The sequence below is a fragment of the Trichechus manatus genome, unplaced genomic scaffold, assembly GCF_000243295.1.
Source record: "Trichechus manatus latirostris isolate Lorelei unplaced genomic scaffold, TriManLat1.0 scaffold00076, whole genome shotgun sequence".
Taxonomy (NCBI): domain Eukaryota; kingdom Metazoa; phylum Chordata; class Mammalia; order Sirenia; family Trichechidae; genus Trichechus; species Trichechus manatus.
Genome location: NW_004444012.1, coordinates 9558269 through 9562658, shown reverse-complemented (window position 1 = coordinate 9562658; position 4390 = coordinate 9558269). Strand labels below are relative to the sequence as shown.

The 4390-nt window shown below is 44.7% G+C and overlaps 1 pseudogene; it reads left to right on the top strand.

Annotated features, from left to right (window-relative positions):
• The first annotated feature begins 3228 nt into the window (after nt 1–3228).
• Nucleotides 3229–4237, top strand: LOC101350983 (pre-mRNA-splicing factor ISY1 homolog; annotated as a pseudogene).
• The last annotated feature ends 153 nt before the right edge of the window (nt 4238–4390 follow it).

Here is a 4390-nt window from a genome sequence, read left to right as displayed (position 1 = left end):
AAATTGGTGCTTCTACCAAACTAGATGTTAAACAGGTCCCTATTTGGAGCCCTCGTGGTGCAGTGGTTAAGAGCTTGGCTGCTAACCAAAAGGTCAGCAGTCCAAATCCACCAGCAGATCCTTGGAAACTCTACGGGGCAGTTCTGCTCTGTTCTATAGGGTCTCTATGAGTTGTAATTGACTCTACGGCATAAGTTTTAATTGGCAAACCAACCACCTTTAGTTTGAATAGCTTGTTGACTCAAAGCTCAGCCAAAGTAATATGAATTTAAGGAATTTCAGTCCAGTAATGATGATTTCCTTCTAAACAGTTCTGCGCCTAGTGTTTGTAAGCGGGATAAATATCTGGTTTGTAGGATGAGGAAGTGAGTTCCAGTTTGTAAAGACTGCCCTCTCTGAGGCATCTATGCAGTCAATGTTGTCGTTGTTGTTATTGTTAGGTGCTTGTCTTAGTCATCTAGTGCTGCTGTAACAGAAATACCACAAGTGGATGGCTTTAACAAAGAGAAATTTATTTCCTCACAGTAAAGTAAGCTAAAGGTCCAAATTCAGGGCATCAGCTCCAGGGGAAGGCTTTCTCTGTCAGCTCTGGAGGAAGATCCTTGTCATCAATCTTCCCCTGGTCAAGGAGCTTCTCAGGCGCAGGGACCCCGGGTCCAAAGGACATGCTCTGCTCCTGGTGCTGCTTTCTTGGGGTATGAGGTCCCCTTGTCTCTCTGGTCGCTTCTCTTTTATACCTGAAGAAACTGCCTCAAGGCACAATCCAGTCTTGTAGATTGAGTCCTGCCTCACTAACACAACTGCAGCCCATCCTCCCTCATTAATATCATAGAGGCAGGATTTACAACACATGGGAAAATCACACACTATCAGGAATCATGGCCCAGCCAAACTGATACACACATTTTTGGGGGACATAATTCAATCCATGACAGTGCCACTGAGTCGGTTCCGACTCAGAGACCCTATGTACAATAGAACGAAACATTGCCCAGTCCTGTGCCATCCTCAGAATCATTGTTATGTTTGAGCCCATTGTTGCAGCCACTGTGTCAATCCATCTCATTGAGGGTCTCCCTCTTTTTCGCTGATGCTCTACTCTAACAAGCATGATGTCCTTCTCCAGGGACTGGTCTCTCCTGACAACATGCCCAAAGTAGGTGAGACGAAGTCTCTCCATCCTCGCTTCTAAGGAGCATTCTGGCTGTACTTCTTCCAAGACAGATTTGTTCGTTCTTCTGGCAGTCTGTGGTATATTCAGTATTCTTTGTCAACGTCGTAATTTAAAAGTATCAATTCTTCTTCGGTCTTCCTTATTCATTGTCCAGCTTTCACATGCATATGAGGTGATTGAAAACACCAAGGCTTGGGTCAGGCACATCTTAATCCTTAAAGTGACATCGTTGCTTTTTAATTAACACTTTAAAGAGATCTTTTGCAGCAGATCTGCCCAATGCAATGCCTCATTTGATTTTTTTTTTTATTATTATTGTACTTTAGTTGAAGGTTTACAGAACTAACTTCTCATTAAACAGTTAGTACACATATTGTTTTGTGACATTGGTTACCAACCTCATGACATGTTAACACTCTCCTTTGTTCTCTGTTACCAACTTTCCTGTCCCCTCCTGCCTTCTAGTCCTTGCCCCTGGGCTGGTGTGCCCCTTTAGTCTTGTTCTGCTTTATGGGCTTGTCTAATCTTTGGCTGAAGGGTGAACCTCAGGAGTGACTTCATTTTACTGAGCTAAAGAGTGTCCGGGGGACTCGTTTGATTTCTTTACTGCTGCTTCTATAGGCATTAATTGTGGATGCAAGTAAAATGAAATCACTGACAACTTCAATCTTTTCTCCATTTATCATGATGCTTATTGGTCCAGTTGTGAAGTTTTTTTTTTCAGTTATTTATTTTATTGCACTTTAGATGAAGGTTTACAAAGCAAACACGTTTCTCAACAAACAATTAATACACATATTGTTTTGTGACATTGGTTGCCAACCCCACAACATGTGAACGCTCTCCCCTTCTCGACCTTGGGTTCCCCATTACCAGCTTTCCTGTCCCCTCCTGCCTTCTAGTCCTTGCTCCTGGGCTGGTGTGCCCATTTAGTCTCATTTTGTTTTATGGGCCTGTCTAATCTTTGGCTGAAGGGTAAACCTCAGGGGTGACTTCATTACTGAGCTGCAAGGGTGTCCAGGGTCCATACTCTCGGGGTTCGTCTCTGTCAGGCCAGTAAGTCTGGTCTTTTTTTGTGAGTTGGAATTTTGTTCTACATTTGTCTCCAGCTCTGTCGGGGACCCTCTATTGTGATCCCTGTCAGAGCAGTTGGTGGTGGTAGCCGGGCGCCATCTAGTTGTGCCAGACTCAGTCTTGTGGAGGCTGTGGTAGTTGTGGTCTGTTAGTCCTTCGGACTAATCTTTCCCTTGGGTCTGGTTGTTTTCATTCTCCCTTGCTCCAGACGGGGTGAGACCAGTAAAGCATGTTAGACGGCCAGATTTTTGTTTTCTTTATGTTGAGGTGTAATCCATACTGAAGGCTGTGCTCTTTGATCTTCCTCAGTGCTTTAAGTCCTCTTCACTTTCAGCAAGCAAGGTTGTGTCATCTGCATATCACAGGTTGTTAATGAGTCTACGTCCGATCCTGAAGCTCCATTCTTCATATAGTCCATCTTCTCGGATTATTTGCTCAGCATACAGATTAAGTATGGTGAAAGGATACAACCCTGACACACACCTTTCCTGACTTTAAACCTCTTGTTCTGTTCAAACGACTGTCTCTTGGTCTAAGTACAGGTTCCTCATGAGCAAAATTAAGTGTTCTGGAATTCCCATTCTTCGCAATGTTACCCATAATCTGTTATGATCCACACAGTTGAATGCTTTTGCATAGTCAATAAAACACAGGTAAATATCTTTCTGGTATTCTCTGCTTTCAGCCATGATCCATCTGACATCAGCAATGATATCCCTCATTCCACGTGCTCTTCTGAATCCGGCTTGAATTTGTGGCAGTTCCCTGTTGATGTATGTTGAATGATCTTCTGCAGTCAATATTTGCCCCAAATCCCTATCAACACAATCTATTCTAATAGTATTTTAAATATAAAATTTGACAGTATGATTCTACAATCAATTTAGAAAAATAGGCGACCCAGCTTCAGTTCCAGTCAGGACAGCGGGCTGTGAAGCTCAGATCCCTGGCTGCCCTGGTGCGGCACCCTCCCCCACATCATGGCTCGAAATGCGGAAAAGGCCAGGAAGGCCTTGGGGAGATTTCGCCAAGCTCGGATGGAAGACGGAAAAGGGAAGGAGTGAAGACCCTTTCTTGCCTCAAAATGTACTGAGCTGCCCAAAGCTGAAAAGTAGAGACGGTAGATTTTTGGAGAGATCACTAAAAAAGTAGCTCAAATTCAGAATGCTGGTTTAGATGTGGAAATCCTCGTGGCCTAGTGGTTAAGAGCTATGGCTGCTAACCAAAAGGTCAGCAGTTTGAATACACCAGGTACTCCATGGAAACCCTGTAAGGCAGTTCTACTCTGTCCTACAGGGTTGCTATGAGTTGGAATCGACTCCACAGCAATGGGTTTGGTTTTTTGGTTGGTTTAGGTGAATTCCTAATTTGTGACCTGAATGATGAAATTTAACGAACTGCTGAGAGAAAAAGGACACTGGGAGGTCCGGATGAAGGAGCTGGGTGGTTCTGACTATGGAAACATTGGCCCTAAAATGCTGGCTTTCAAAGGGAAAGAAGTCCTGGGAAATTGAGGTTACAAATACTTTAGAGAAGCAGAAGATTGGCCTCATGTCAGAGAACTATTTGAAAAAGAACCTCTTCCTCCTCCAAGAAAGACATGAGCTGAGCCCATGAAGGTGATCGATTTTGAGTACTACGGTTACTTAGATGAAGACGACAGCGTTTTTGTGCTTTGGAACAGGAATATGAAAAGAAACTCAGCCAAATTACTGGAAAAGAGAGAGAGGACCGGCTGGCAAGAGGAGAAAAAGAAGAGGAGCAGGAAGAGATCAACATCTATGCTGTCAACGAGTAGTTGTCTGATGAGGAAGGTGGCCAGGAACAAGGTGAAGATGGGCAGCTCAAGTTCATTGCTCATGTCCCAGTGGCGTCACAGCAAGAGACGGAGGAGGCACTCCTATGAAGAGGATGGAAGTCCTTCAGAAGTATGCAAGGGAGACCCTTCAGGCCCAGAGCGAAGAAGCCAAAGGGCCCCTGGAATACTAGGCCCAGCAGGGTGCTTCTGGGGGTCCAGGAGATCTTGCAGGAGTTCTTCCATCCTCTGCCAGCTCCATGTGCTAACCTGCTGCTCTGGGACTGCCGGCATGCAGGAAGTGTGCTTCTTTACCCTTTCCTCTTCTCTCACCTTGTCCTCACCTC